General features: G+C 46.9%; 1 long non-coding RNA gene across 3 annotated transcripts in view; it reads left to right on the top strand.

Annotated features, from left to right (window-relative positions):
- Nucleotides 1-14,688, top strand: part of LOC132026128 (uncharacterized) — a 30,056-nt gene extending 15,368 nt beyond the window's left edge. The window contains exons 2-4 of one of the 3 annotated variants that reach the window (XR_009406786.1): nucleotides 1,701-1,832; nucleotides 1,921-2,084; nucleotides 13,128-14,688. This is a non-coding gene — a long non-coding RNA (uncharacterized LOC132026128). Of the gene's footprint in view, nucleotides 1-1,700; nucleotides 1,833-1,920; nucleotides 2,085-4,413; nucleotides 4,509-4,982; nucleotides 5,733-13,127 lie in introns of those variants that run through there. The other 2 variants (XR_009406784.1, XR_009406785.1) reach the window with 2 other exon arrangements.
- Nucleotides 14,689-15,878: the final 1,190 nt, after the last annotated feature.

Below are 15,878 nucleotides of genomic sequence, written 5' to 3'. Positions count from 1 at the left end.
TTGGGATATACTTATACTAAACAATTGTTTGTTGTTTATCTGAAATTCAAATGTAGCTGGACATCCTGTATTTTATTTGGCAACCTGACAATGAGTAAATAAATGTAGATAATGAATGATCATTGATATTGCTAACATCACAACAAAAGGACCAGCCAGACATTGTGAACCTTCTCATAGAAATACATAGCACGGCCTGTGAAGTAATTTTGTCAAATTATTGAACCTGAATCAATCAAGCCTGCAGATCTAACTATCAATTTACAGGAAATACAGAGGGACACAGGAACATGTTAAATGATATGCAATCAGCAAAATCCAAACTGTCAGAAACATTATACAGCAAATGGTCTAATCTCCAGACTAAAAAGTAACAAGGGGAAAATGGTCGAACGAAAGAATTGAAGGGGAACCTATAAATTAAAAGAGACTTAAGAGACATATCAACCAATTGCAAAGTGTGGACCTTTCCTCGTATCATTTGCAACAGAAAGAAAGAGAGGGAGACAAGAGAGACATAGATAAGACCAAGATTAAGTTTGGTATTATAGCCTTGTTTGTATATTTTGGGGGGAGTATGGTTATTGATTTTTCAGAAAGTTCCCCTTTTCAGAGATACACACTGAAATAATTTAAGATGAAATATGAATTCTTTCAAAACACTTGGGGGGAGAGATGAGGTGGGTGGCCTGTAGAGAGAGAAGAATGACTACTTGTGGATCACTGTTGAAGCTAAGTGAGGCATTCATTATACTACCTTGATACACGAGGGCTTATTATGCTGATATTTATGCTTTTGCACATACATAGGAATATTTATTAAAAATTTTTTTTTAATTTTTTATTTTTTATAAACATATATTTTTATCCCCAGGGGTACAGGTCTGTGAATCACCAGGTTTACACACTTCACAGCAATCATCAAAGCACATACCCTCCCCAATGTCCATAATCCCACCCCCTTCTCCCAAACCCCCTCCCCCCAGCAACCCTCAGTTTGTTTTGTGAGATTAAGAGTCACTTATGGTTTGTCTCCCTCCCAATCCCATCTTGTTTCATTTATTCTTCTCCTACCCACTTAAGCCCCCATGTTGCATCACCACTTCCTCCTATCAGGGAGATCATATGATAGTTGTCTTTCTCTGCTTGACTTATTTCGCTAAGCATGATACGCTCTAGTTCCATCCATGTTGTCCCAAATGGCAAGATTTCATTTCAAAAAAATTTTTTTTTAAATGAAGGGAATCTCTGTTGCCTGATTCAGTGGGCTAGCAGGATCTAAGTACTTGATCTATATTAGTTCATTTTAATTTCACAAAGACTCAAAGAGGTAAGTATTATCTTTATCTCTATTTTACAGATGAGGAACTGAGGCAGGGAAGGTCAGATAAGTTGTCCAAGGTCATGTAGGACTAAGAGGGGGGTCGAACTCCAAGCATTCTGAGCCCATGAGCTTAACCATCAGTCATCCCCTAAACTGGCAAAGTGGTTTATGTGCCTTGGTATGTAGTTAGCCCTTGGGGGGATGCCAGCCTGCGCTCCCCGGCATATTGACCTGTGCTCTTGGCAGTGATGTCCCGTTGTTGGTGTGGATTATGCTCTGTGGGCATTCTAGCTTGAGACTGGCCATTTGACTTAAACGGGCTTTAAGGTGGTGTCCCATTATGAGATTCTATTGTTCTTTTTTTTTTTTTTTTAAGATTGTATTTATTTGAGAGAGAGAGAGCATGGGGAGAGACAGAGGAGAGGGAGAAGCAGACTCCCCACGGAGCAGGGAGCCCAACACAGCGTTCAACCCCAGGACCCTGAGATCATGATTGAGCTGAAAGCAGGTGCGTCCCAAGATTCTATGGTTCTAAGTAGTTTTCGTCCCGGTGAAAGTGAGTCCTGAGTATGATATGCCAATTCTTCACCTCTCAGAGCTATGGAAGCAACTGGGAGAGAAACCAGGAACCCAGGATGAGACCGCAGCAGGGGAGGGAACTCACCAAACCTGGAGTTCCTCAATAAGGTCCCATCTGTCCCTTACCTGGACCCTCCCCTACAGAAGGCAGTGTGCCAATCATGTGCCCTCTGTTCTCCAGGTAAGCTCATTGGCCTAAATATTTGCAAAATGTTTTCTTCAGCTTCTGGGTATAAACATGGTTTCCTTTATAAATACCCGCTCCTTCCCCAAGGAAATCATGCCTGCAAGTAGTCTGATTTCCAGGATTGCAAGTCCTCCGAGTTGGACCCAACCTTCCCCAAACTGTCGTCTTGCTGAGAGCTGACATTCAAATGTCTCCCCTTGAAGAATGGAGCCACATTTCTTCTATACTCAGCTCTCCCCTTTCACCGAGTACCTGTAGCTCTTTTGCCTCATGAACCTGCTAGAGTAGAAGGATTTGGAGGTCACAGTCAAAGGAACTGGACATGCGGGCCACATAGCAGGTCCCTGAGCTTATTACAGGTGCATTGACTTTATCAGTTTACAGGAAGGAAAGATGGGTTTATATGCAAGTCCCCCCCCCCCCCCCGATTGGGGACAGTCCCATGGATTGGCTGACACATATGTCCTATTTTTCAGAACTATCTTTGGAGCTGCCAAGAGTCAATTTCAGCTCTCTGTTTGGATAAGATGGAGGTTTCAAAGGAAAGTTTTCCTTGGCAAAACCTATGTCTTGGCTCAAATAGTCCAATGATGAAAATACCCAAGACCAAAGACGAGGCAGGGCTGCTTCCAATTACTGGGGTTGAGCTCGTTGGGAATAGGTCTCATGACATTCCTTGGGTTGGAAGCAGACAGCATTTTGATTAGTAAGCCAGGGGAAAAAGAAAAAGATCATTTCTCTGCTATTTGGTGGACTTTCCCAATTATGGAAAGGTAATTCAAGTCTTTGGTGATTTTGGAAGTCTTCCCATTGGAAAATTCCCTTGGATATTTGGTGCTGGTGTTATTCTGGAGCATCAGGAGTCTGGAGAGTTCTGGAGAAAGTGAAGTCTGAGTCGTCCGAGGACTAGAGAGGACATCAAAGGGCCCGTAGAGATGTCTCGCCTGGGACTTGCCCACATGCCTCAGAAGTGAGGTCCGGCTTCTCATGTGACTTGAACTCATTATCAACAAAAGAAGAGCAGTCTGGGATGCCGGCAGAGCAAGTCAAACATCTCCTCAAGGCCAAGAACCCAAAGAAGTTTGAGAAAAGTCAATAGAAAATGAACTCAGAAGGAAGAAGGGTGGGGAAGAATGAGAGATCCCTCTTTCTGGATGGCAAGCCCATGCTTTTTTTTTTTTTTTTTTTTGGTTTGGCTGATGATCCTCAGCCACTGATAAGGAAGCTGATGCTGTCATTCTAGGCAACTCATTTCATGCAGGTCGGGGTTGGAGGGCACTTGCCTTTTGATCCATAACACCACCCGGCACTCCTTTCTGAGTGTCATAGTTTCTGAGGCATTTGGATGGAGATGAAATGAGGAAGCTTTGACTAAAATAACTCGTTTCCATTTCTTACAGTTTTATTTCTTTTCTTAATTTGCAAACTGCTTCCTGTGGGTCAACCTCTGCCCATGGATGGCCCCCTCTTCCTGCCCACGCCCCCAGTGTCCTCAGAAAGATGGTCTAGACCTGTCGGTTTTCTCGTTATCATTTATGGGACCCTGGGCGAGCCTCAGCCATCTCAGTTAGAGAGAAGGGATGCAGTTCCTTAGCGCTTTTCCCAGTAGGTGAAACTATGCCTCATGAGCAAATGGATGGTCATCTTGAATACAATCTGAGATCTATGTTCGACTGACGCAGTACATATTAGGACACAGTTCTCTGGGTCCCTTTGCAAATGGAATTGTTTCACACAGGCCATGAGTGGCTTGACTCTCAGTTGATCACAGTTCCCAGCTCTGCCCTCAGAGCAGTGGCCACTTACCAACATTTCCAGTGACGATCTCCTCACAGGTTCTGCCATCTAGATAAGAAAAGGGAGGGGGCCTTCTGCCTGCCCCTCTCCAGAGACCAGACTTCCATGCAGAGGGAGGTGTGGGAAGGCAGAGAATCAGCAACTTAGAGTTGCTGGAATCCATCCTACAAGGACAGTCCCATCCACAATACTCTCTCCCGTACCTTCCCTAGCCTTCCTCAGGCTTTCTGCAGTAGAAGAAAGTGTCTGTTAGGAACCAAACGCTAGCAGGGCTGAGAAACTTCCAGTTTAATTTCCTGAAGGAACACAAGAAACAGCAGGGTTGTGACAAAACACTCCTGGGAAAGATCTTTAAGGCTGAGGTCCTTTGGACACAGATGGGAGTGGGCGAAGGCAACAGGCCAGGCTCTTCTCACCGCTAGTGTGAAGAGCCCACCCATCCTGGCAGCACATTCCACTCCTTCCTCCCTCCAGAGGCCAAGGGCACCTTCCGTACCACTTTACCTTTCCCTTTATTCTTCTCTAGGTTCCAGCTACGCAAACTGTCCGCTTGATCAGGACGTCCTCGCCTCAAACTGAAGACAACTTAATAAAGTTGATTTTCCACATTTGGAATGTCCCTTCTGTACCATTTTGCCAAAGCTCGCCCTTGCCTGTTCTAAAATCTAGCTCTGCCACATCTCCTTCTGGAGCTCACCTCACTCCTGAACACCTGCACCGACCTTAGGGCTCAACCTGTCACAGCACCATAAAAAGTCAGAGCTGGGTGGCGTTAGAGATTACTCAACTGTCTCATGTTCCTTTGGGGAAACTGAGGCCCAAAGTGGGGAAGGAATTTGTGGGATTGTGAAATGAGAGAGTGGTACAGCCGTGGTTATAAATCAGACTTTGCACCTCCTGGGTGAGGACTCTTTCTTCTGTGTGAACTGGTCTTGTTTCTTTTTATCACGCATTTCAGCCACATCCCCATTAATCTCTAAACTTTCTGAGGGCTTGTCGCCCCTCTTTTTCATGTTAGGGGCTTTGCTGTGGCTAAACCAATACCCGACACGTTCGGCACATGACATACTACCTTATTTCATTCTGTCTTCGTAGACACTCTCCAGCAGCAGCAGAGATCTAATTGATTCCCCAGAACACATGACGAAACTTTGATGCAGAGAATTGGATGGCTTATCTGAGGACATCTAGAGACGTCAGCTCACACGGGAGAACAGAAGGCCCTGGTACCAAATAACAACGCAGAGGACGAAACTGATTGTTACCTAACAAGACCTGTAGCCAGGGGAACTCGGATGCTCAGAGAGGATGATGGGGTTCTCATGGTTCAGTGCTCTGTCTGCTATTTCCCTGTGGTTCTCTGCTTGCCGGATGCCTGATTCAGTTGTACTGTCTTAAAACGGGCAATGCTCGGAGGCATGGCTGGGTCAGGAAGAAGGGGTTGCCATTAGCCCTGATTATTTAAGCAAATTCTAATTCTTCTTTCCCAGCACCCCGACTCTCCCCCCCATACCCTATACGCTTGCCACGGGCAGAATGTCTGTGGGTTCCTAAGGGAATGCTGGGCTCCCAGACAGCAGGGCTTTCCGCCCCTCCCCCAACCCTCCCCATGTGGGCTGTGGGGAATGCAGTCACATCATTTGCATTTATCAGGGAGAATATACCGCCTTGTCTGTAGCCTTTAGTCTGACTGAATTGCTTTTCTGCTTCATGAGACACACAGCGCGCCAGCCCAGTGCTCCTCTCTCCTCTTTACTGCACCAGCATCGGCGCAACCCACTTTGCTCTCCATCGCATTTATCATATTGATCGTATAAGAAATAGATCATAAGCAGAATGAAATTACCGAATGCAATGATCTGGGGCATCCTATGGACCAGATCAATCTTGGGGCAGCCAGGAAAAAAAGTCCCTTGCTGTGACGTTTTCCAAAGTTGATTTTCATTGCAAATAGAAATTTCCATCCGCTGAGGTACCCAGCGGGGTCGGGGGTGGGGCAGTACAGGGTGGCAGAATAGGAGCTTGATAAGCCTCATAAGGCTCATTCATTAGGAAGGAGACTTCCTTAGCTGCAACTCCCTTGAAATGGATGTTTGAGGCTCTAGTTGTAACAATATCCATTTTCTCCTGCTTATCTCTCATTCTCCAAGTTGTTCTTCTTGTGTGTGTGTTTGGGGCAGGGCGGTGATATCGGAAAAAGGTAAGATTCTCACTTATTTAGAAGACTGTCAAGGACCCTTTCTTATCTCCTGCGAACGCCTGGAGTGAGCGTGGCTGGTCTTTGTCAGCCTGGCCCCAGCCTGTGGGTGTGGAGTGTCTGTGGGAGGCTGGAGTTTTAACAGCACTGTTTGTAGGGGACAGTGTGGGACTTGTTTATTAAACCGCTTCTTGAAAACATAAGCTTGAAGCCCCCACCCCTCCCAGAACTGAGGCTCCAGACATGACCTCTGCCATAATAAGAACTTTCTCCCTGTCTGGAGACAAGGCTGTTGAGTTCAGCTGAGACTGGAAATCCAAGTGAACAAGGTCCCTGGCAGCCTGCCACCCCCTCAGACTGAAGCAGAAACCCACAGTGGGAATGTGGTCCGAGGCCCCGGTCACCCCCTTCCCACTGTGAAATCCATCCCCAGACGCTGAGACTCAGTGCTATTGGCTTTGGCAACATTCGTCATGCCAATAAACTCATTGAAATTGAAGAAACCAGAGGGGAAAGGAGAGCAGAAAATAGAAGGGGGTGAGGACAGGGAGAGGGGGAGGGTGTACAAAGAACAGCAGGGAAGAGGAGCTGCCCCCAAACCCTCCAGTGAGCTTAATGGGAGAGATGTCACGGATGCCGAATGGCTGAGTTCATGGAGAAGAGAAGGCACAGGCACGAGCAGACCCCCTCCCTACCCCCAAACCCACCTCTGTCTGCTCCCGATTCTGTTGAAGCTTCTATACTCATAGAAATGTCTCTGGAAAGCTTCCCATGACACAAATGGCCAAGGAAATGCCCATGTACACATACACACACACTCCACCACCAATGGGATAATGAAGGAGAAAGCACCATGAAATAGACCAACCATGACCATGAGGGAAATATACCAGGCCCTTAGGACATGTTTAAACCAGGGGAGACCTAAACTGCGGAGACGCTGGGCAGAGCCGGGTTCCCGCTAGCACCACCGTCCCCCACCCCAGAACTGCTCTGGAGCTGCGTTCTGCCCTGAATAGAATTCCTCGAGTTCCATAGTTTTCTAGAATTAAGGATGCTGCCTAGAGTTCATCCAGGCCAGCTGCCTAGAGTTCATCCAGGCCAGCTCAGCATTGTTTTTCCTGGATATATGATTGCCTCTCCTAATTTAAAAAAAAATTTTTTTCTTTAAGATTTTACTTATTGATTTGAAAGACAGAGAGAGGGAGCAAGCACACAAGCAGCGGAAGTGGCAGGCAGGGAGAGAGAGAGAGAAGCAGGTTCTCAGCTGGGCAGGTAGCCTGATGCAGGGTTCGATCCCAGGACCCTGGGATCATGACCTGAGCTGCAGGTAGATGCTTAACTGATTGAGCCACTCAGGCACCCCTGCCTCTCCTCATGTTAAGGGCCCCCAGAAATGGTGGCCGCCATATTTCACAGCTCATGTCGTCAGAGAAGCCCTCTCATTAGCTGATACTTGACTGTCTTCCTCATCTGCCATGACTGAGCATAAGTACCAGCACCAGAACCCCGGAGCCCCACCAGGATGCGATAAGGGAAACTGTCCGGCTGCTCGCTGGTGTCTCCTGTCAACGCAACTCCTACTTCCGTCACCTCTTCCTCAGCCTGTCTGCTTTGGTGACTGTCTTGGCTTCCTGGCAGCCCTGCACTGTTCCTACGGCTCCCCTTCTTGCCTCTCACTTCAGATGTTCCTCCACAGCTAGCAGAGAGCTCGCTTGTCTGTTCCGTAAGCCTGCCTAATTTAGCCACCTACCTGCCTCTCTGTTCTAGAGATCAAATTTGAGACAAAGCACATTTGCTGGGTAAGGAGGGTGCAGAAGACCATTTGAGGAAATGGCTACTGATCATACATTAGCCAAAGTGAGGGCGGGAGAGAGAGCTGTGACGGAGAGGAAGACCACCTCTAGCTATGACTGTGATGTCTGGTAATCCAAGAACACAGAAGGGAGTTGCCAAGAACTTCTTGGCTTTTTGAAAGCTGGGTTGGGTTTGGTGGGATTTGATTTTGGAAAGTGGGTGCTCACGTAACTGAGTACCATCACTTGAATTTAGGAAGGGGCTGTTTACTTTTCAAAGAGAATTTATTTCATAACCACAGGTTATTCTATGGAATTCTTTTTTTTTTTTTTAAAGATTTATTTATTTATTTAACATAGAGAGGTCACAAGTAGGCAGAGAGGCAGGCAGAGAGAGGGGGGGAAGCAGGTTCTCCCTGAGCAGAAAGCCTGATGTGGGGTTCAATCTCAGGACCCCGATATTATGACCTGAGCCAAAGGCAGAGGCTTAACCCACTGAGCCACCCGGGCGCCCCATGCTATGGATTTCTAATCAGCGGTCACATTCATGTTGCTATGTGTCATAAGATGGGTCAGAACCATGGGTTTCTCAGGGTAACCTCATCCTGGCTACGGACAAGCATGGAGAAGCAATGCCCTCTTGGCCGAACTTGGCCACACCAATGTAGATACACACATGAAAATGACACTTTGCAACTGAGGGAGGGAAGCATCCTATCAGAGACTCTGTGGTGAGTTGGAGAACCTGTGTCATGTGTAAGAGGACAGCCGGGCCAGCTGAGAAATTATGTGGGCTCTGAGACTAAATAATACAAAGGGACAGGGAGCAGGGTACAGGAATGCTCCCCAATGACTCTACGGGAACTTTTTTTATCAGCTAGGGCTTAATCTGAGACAAAAGACTGATGCTGTGAGCATAGGATTCCCGCCCTGTCCAGGGCCTGATGGATCCATTCCTTTAATGAAATGCACACAGTTTATTTTACCAACTCTAATTACGTGAAGAATGAGTGTCAGGTTTCTTTATCCTTCTGCCGGCCCTGAATCCAGGCCAACTTCACAAGACTTACGTGCACTGAGGCTAATGGAGCTTTTATTCCAATGAGCTGAGAGCCAACCCACCTTTGTAGAGAAAAGAATATTAAAAAAAAAAGCAAAGAAATACTTAATGTTCGTCTAGCGGATGAAAAATTTCACAAGATAAATTAAAGTGTTTTCTGGCTGAATGGAGAAACCAGGGCAGGATGGTGGAGATAATTTTCCCAGGACTCAAAATGATTTATCTTATCTCTGTGTTCTTCAGACAAGAGGTTCCATTTATTTAGCCATTTATTTTATTAGTTTTCTGAAGATATCCCCCCACCCCACCATGTCCCTACCACCCAACACAAGGACTCAGCACTTGGCATAGGGAACATGGAGTGGGGAGAGGAGCCTGAGATCCAGCCCACCACTCATTCAGTCACTGATGCAGTCGGGTCACATAACACTTCCACACTCGAGGCCATGGGCTCAGATGGAAATGGTTCCTGTCCTCGCAAAACTAACAACTGAATGGGAGACAGGCTCATAATCAAGCAAATATCATTCTCTGTGATAAATGCGATGCTGTCTGACCCCTCTCTGCCACCCACATACTCCAATAACAGGCTTTGAGGAAACCTCAAGAGATCATCTTGTTTAGTAGCTCTTAAAAGGGGGGATTTTGTTTGCCAGGGGTCATTTGACATTTTTGGTGGTCGCACTGGGAGAGCGGGGTGCTATGGGCATGAGGTGGATAGAGGTCGGGGGTGTCGTGCAATACAATGCTCAGAACAGTAACCCCCCTCCCCCTTTCTCCCCTCCCCCTGCAGAAGAACTTTCCAGCCAAAATGTCAGCAGTGCGACTGTTGGCAAACCTGTGTCCTCCTGCCTCACACCCGTCCTGTGCTCAGACCGGGCCGAAAACACTCCCGCTCCTCTCAAATATTCCTGTTTGCTCAGGCAAGATCTGTGCGGGTCTGAGAGACGGGATTTCCCTCTGCTCTGCTCTCGTCACTGGAGATAGACCCGCACTTGAAAAGTAGCATTAATGAGTCAACTTCACTTTATGGGAGGTAGTCGAAAGCTCTTTGGGAGAGCAGCTCAAGCACAGAGTGGAGATGAGAAAATAGGATCCTGCCTCCGTGCCTCCCATTGCTTTTTTTCTGGGGCTTTCTACCACACACAAAACTCCTCACTTGTAGAGCTCTTGGCAGTGGAAATAATTTGGGACTAGGTTGAGTCCTTAAATAGTTTCCCTTTTGCATGCCCCAACCATTATCCCGAATGTTTGTAAAAAGACTGCCAAGGCTTTTTCTTCGGATCTTCATGTAACTGTATGTTACGTACCATGGAGTTATTTTTGAGCAATTAAGGCTCCCTATGCCAGATTTTCTCATCATCTACCAAAGGCATAAAGAGGGGGCCTTGTGTCTGGCTTTCCCAGAGAAGCAGATGGCACTTTGGGTACTGGCAGGAGACAGGTGTGAAGTTTCAGGGGCCGGAGGGCTTGTCTGGCATACTATGCAAATTTGGCTCCATTTTGCATCCCTCCAAGGAGCTACAACCAAATGGAGCCCACTCTTACATCCTGTGTATGTGTGTGCGCGCGCACGTGTGAGAGAGAGAGAGGTGGGGTAGGGAGGGGGAATTGTGAGGTGAAGGTGTATGTATTTGTACGCTGGGACAAGCAAGACCATCTACGACATCTGCAGATGAGAATAAAGCAATTCTTAGTAAGGAAAGCCGTTGCTTTCTTCCTGTTTTTCCTGTTTGAAAAAAAGAGATGGATAAATCCCTCAGGGTAAGCTCTCTTGGAGGACAGTGTGTAATTTCCCTGTAACTTGATTAGCCTCCGAGTCTGCTCACCAAAGGCGACACTGGCCAGAGTTGTGTTACTTCCTGACGTGCAGAAATGAAGGCTCTTTTGCTTGCTTGCAGGAGGCCGAGACCTCGGAGTGACTAGTTTAGCTGCTAAGAGTCAGGAAGGGGCTAAGCTGAGCAGTGCTGATGAATTCTTCTTACACAAAGACCATAGGTTAGCCATAGTTGCAATTAGTGATTTGTGTTAATTGGCGTATCCTGGACTGTACATACTGTATCTCTCCTCAGTAAGGGCATTGTGCGAAGGTGACCACATGCTGAAGATTTTTTACGAACAGATCCAATTTCGTATGCTTTTTTTTTTCCCTTATATTTTCCAAAGTACACTCATACTTGTCAAACCATATGTCCCATTTTTATGTTTTAAAAAATATGTTCCCTGTAACTATCAGATTATTTATTTTGCCATGGTAACACTCTCTAGTCCCTAATAACCCAGAAACCAGAAGGAAAAAAAGGCCTTACTTCTCTTTACTTCACAGATTCTGCCCTAGCTCCACACCAGCCTACCAATCCCAAGATTTCAGGCTGGAGAATTTCAATGCAACTTGTTAGGTAATCCGTTGCATTCTTCAAAGAGCAAGACTGACCACACCACTATTCACTCTTGCCTCTAATGATTAGAGTTTACTTGCTTTTACTGGAATGCCATTCCGTGCCAAGGATGGGTCATTTGTGGCTTCCCACTAGCTAACACATGCTACCATTTGGGTTACACAAAGGAATATGCATGGCTCAGTGGAAACTCTTCCCCATGGTTTGGTTAATACCATAGATTTCTGATGAAAATCACTGCCTCTTACTGAAGAAGCAACACATTCTTGGAGAACATGTGCCATGAATGAGAAGGAGATATACCATATTTGCTTGGCCTGAGCCATCTGGGGACCTGAATACTGTTGGCAGAGGGTCTGAACAGACAGGCCTATTGGTTCCTCACCAAGAGCTGACACAGCCACATCAGTGTTCACCTGGGGCTCACGTGTCAGTGTTTCATGTCTAGTTGATTCCTTGGCATTGAAGCCCTTCAGAGACATCTGTACAAAGACCAAGTTCCAGGCACCCACAGAGAGTGTAGACCATAGAGACAGCAATGGCTTTCTCCATCTTTTAGGGATAGAATTAACACTGTCATCTGTATAGGCAAGTGGTAACTTCTGAGGTAACGACAGAGTCCTGGGAAAGCGAGGTGAGACTATTAGATCACTTCACTCCTCAGAAGCCTTCAGTGGTCCACCCTGCAGGGACCATCCACTGGAAACTCCTTGGCTTGGCTGGATGGCACCCTGAATGTTCTAGACCCCCACATACGCTGGTGACACTGCCTCTCATTATCCTCACTCACTTGCTCCCTGGGGAGCAATTCTCCCCCAGTGACATATCCCAAGAGCTATTCCCATGGAATGCTGCTCTCTCCACAATTTACTATTCAAGTTCCTGTGTTTAGATTTGATACCAAGACTGGGAGCAGGTCTGCCATGGGAGCAAATTTGAAAGTGCATATGAAAGAGTGTAAGATGGTGCTGGGAAGGGGGAAAGGTGCTACAGAGTGATTTCATCTAGGTTCTGTTCCAAGCACTTCATATTCAGGCTTTCATTTAATATCTCGAGTCCTCGAGTCACTATTTCTGAGTGAGTTAGCACGTTCGGAGGACCAGCATCTTTCCCACTTCCAAAATGGGGATGACCCTGAACCCAGAGTCTTTGCTTTTAGGCTTTCTGGTTGACTTTTACTGTTCTTAGGAGAGCCTACGAGTCCTGTCTGAGTTCCCTGGAATGGAGATTGTGAGAGGACCAGGGGTTCTGCCTGGACACCTAAGTAACAGGCCCCCCTTAATTCACACCAGCTCCACCAGGGATTTTCGTTCTCCTCTGGGGGGAAATTTACTTCTCCCTTCCCTTAATCCCCCAGCGCTTTTATTACTTGTAATAGCTTCTCCAATTTTTATATGGCTTCTGCATGATGTCCTTGATGAGAGTCCCATTAGGTAGAAGCCATGTCTCTTTAGGTTTGTATGTCCTGAATGTTGCTAGACACAGAGAAGACCCTAACACATTTGTTGAAATTGTTGAATTTAGCTGATTTGTACAAAGAGCTGAGTAAGTTCTAGGTCATGTCATTGTGACAGATCTTTGAGCTCTGTCCCAGGTGACGTGTGTGTGTGCGTGCGCATGCACAGGCTAGAGGACCCAGTCGGAAGAGGAATTTGTAACAAAGCTTTATGGAGATAAAACTGACTATAACTAAGCCACTTTTCAGGGAGCTCAGGCATCTGCTTATAGAAAAACAATTCCAGACTGAAGCACAAGCTTTTCTTGACTCAGTTGTTGCTTCCCTTCTAGGGGCCTCAGAGTCTTTCAGACCTACCACATCAAGGCCAAGACTAGAGACGTTGCTGAAGCTCCTGCTGGCACCTCCTTCCCCTCTGCTCTCTTGGCAGATCTTCTCTCCTCCATTCCTGTGTCTCTGTCCCTGTCAACTCGCCACTGAGTCGAGTTTCCCCCAAGACTCTTGGAGCAACAGTACTGAGGGTTGCTGGGACTTTCAATGCCAAAGTGGGCTGTGGCTGCACAGCCACAGCCTGGTGAGCTCCGGAGGGGTCTGCTTGGTCACGATAGGGCACATGGGCCGGGGCAGTGGGGTGTGACCGTGGACTCTGAAGGATCCTCCTGCATCTCTTGGGCACAATGGTCATTCATTCGAAGTCTCAAAAATTTTACATCTTTATCGAAAATGTTCCTATCAGACACTGTGCTAAAATCTGGGATAACAGAGCCAAGACACAGTCCCTGTCCTGGAGGAGCCCTTAGGAGGAGACAAATGCACACACAAATAAGTCTGGAGCAATATAATGAGTGCAATAGTCAAGGTATGGATCAGGAGCACAGAGGAGGAAGGGCGGCCAGACACAGAATGTTTGTTTGGTGTCAGAACTACGATGCGTGCATCACATGCCCCCCAAATCGGACAGCATTGCTATGCAGTTGGCATGTGAAGTCTGTTGGCAGCACAGAGAGAGCTCATCTGCAGAAGTCATCCCTGGGGAGCTGAAGAGCACTGAGGACTGTGTGAGCAAATCACGCAGCCGAGGTGGGAAGGCTGAGCCCTTGCCGTGCACTTGAGAGCCTGGGTTCGAACTTAGACTCACCATGTCCCAGCTGTGAGCCTTGCACAACTTCCTATCCTTTCTGAACTTCAGTTCCTGCCTCACTAACATGTGGACAGTGATACCCTTGCTCTTCAGTGTGGACGTGAGAGTAGAAGTCAGGTACGGATGTAAATGTCCTCTGGAATCCACACACAGAGTGATAGACGCAGGGTAGGTATCCTTTTTCTACCGTGGCAAGGGAGGGTAAAGGCTAAAACTGTAAAGTGTGAGGCAAGTGGGTCCTGCAGCATGGGGAGGGGTGGGTTCCGTTGGGAGGAGTTTGTGAGTAAGGTGGTTGCTGGAGTCTCACAGAGGCAGTGGGCCTGCGGAGCGCCGCATAAATGCCTCAGCTTCACCGTGGTCCGGAGCGCTCAGACCCTCCGTGCCATCAAGCTTGGCAGTACGGCTGTTGACAGCTTGAGAGTGACTGCCCCGCTATGGGATTGAGTAGCTGTTGAAAACTAAAGTGCAATTTGATTTTTGCTGTCAGATAGAGTTAGACCAGGAGAAATTTTCTGTAAAACACATGTGCTGTTTTTGGGGATAGTTTGTGATCATTGTGACTTCAGGGTTTACATGTTTTGTGCCTGTCAGACTGATGTACAAATTCAAAGTTAGTTCTGACACTTGGAACACACAGAGGCATAATTGTGCGTCGTACTCTTTACTGAACTTGCTTCCTGATGACACTGAGAGCTCGGTGCTACCAATTTAAATGTGTTCAGGTATTCCTGATAACAGTGAATAAAGATACTTCCCAGAGCTGTTACTTGCTTATGGGTCCAATTTTCCCTTCGGAGCCAAGCAGGGTGCATGTGGGGGCTGTTGCCAGGTAGAGGAACCCAATCTCCAAGCAGATCCAGGTGAATTGCAGGCAAGTTATTGTACCTGAAACCTATAAAGGGAAATCTATCAGGAGGTCAAAAGGCAGGAAGGTGCATTTCAAGTTTGGGTGCAGAGTGCGAAATGTGCAAAGGAAAATAGATGGCGGGGACTAGGGAATCAGGCTGTGAGGAACACAGGAAGCATGGGGAGCTTGCTCTCCTTCAGAGCCTGTGCACCTGCAGGGGTGGACCAGGTTGCTTGGAATATGGGTGGAGAGCGTATTTAAAATCGCTCAGAAGTACATCCTTCCACTCAGCATTAATTCATCCAACATTTCTTGAGCATCTATTATGCAGAAGGCATGCTCCTAGACATTTGGGATACAGCAGTGATAAAGGAACTCAAAAATCGCTACTGTCATAAGTTAGCATTCTTGCAGGGTATGAAGATAAAAGAAAATAAACCATAAGCATAATAAACAACTAAATGTAGTATGTTATTAAAGGACCAGTGCCATGGGAGAAGAAAAGACAGTGCAGCGTCGAGGAAGCTTGGGGAGAGTACAGGGCTGAGGACTGGATGGAGGCAGATGAACTTTGCATTAGGAAACTCGGGGGGGTGGGGCAGGCTCCTTGACAGGTGGTATTTGAGCAATGATTTGATGTAGTAAGGGAGTGAGCCAAGGAGATTTCTGGGGAAATCTTGGTCAGGTCAGAAAGCATAGCCAGGGCTAAGACTAAAATAGGAGATCTGGTAAGTAGATCATTTGGGCTGGACTGGAGTGAGTGGGGAATCTAGATGGCAAATCAGTAAGATATAAGGTCGAAGGGGTGCCTGGGTAGCTCAGTTGGTTAAATGTCTGCTTTCAGCTCAGGTCATGATCTCAGGGTCCTGGGATCGGTCCCTTGCTCAGAGGGGAGCCTGCTTCTCACTCTCCCTCTGCTGTTCCCCCTGCTTGTGCTCACTGTCTCCCTCTCAATCTCCTTGACAAACAAATAAATAAATAAATAAAATCTTAAAAAAAAAAAAAGAAAAAAAAAGAAAAGAAATGAGGACGGAGAGGCTGGGGAAGAGGGCACTTTTACAGGGCTTATCGGAAACCATAACAGGATGGTGGCTT

Source organism: Mustela nigripes, chromosome 10, assembly GCF_022355385.1.
Source record: "Mustela nigripes isolate SB6536 chromosome 10, MUSNIG.SB6536, whole genome shotgun sequence".
Taxonomy (NCBI): domain Eukaryota; kingdom Metazoa; phylum Chordata; class Mammalia; order Carnivora; family Mustelidae; genus Mustela; species Mustela nigripes.
Note: the sequence above shows the minus strand (reverse complement) of the source record. Positions and strands in the feature narration are given on the sequence as shown.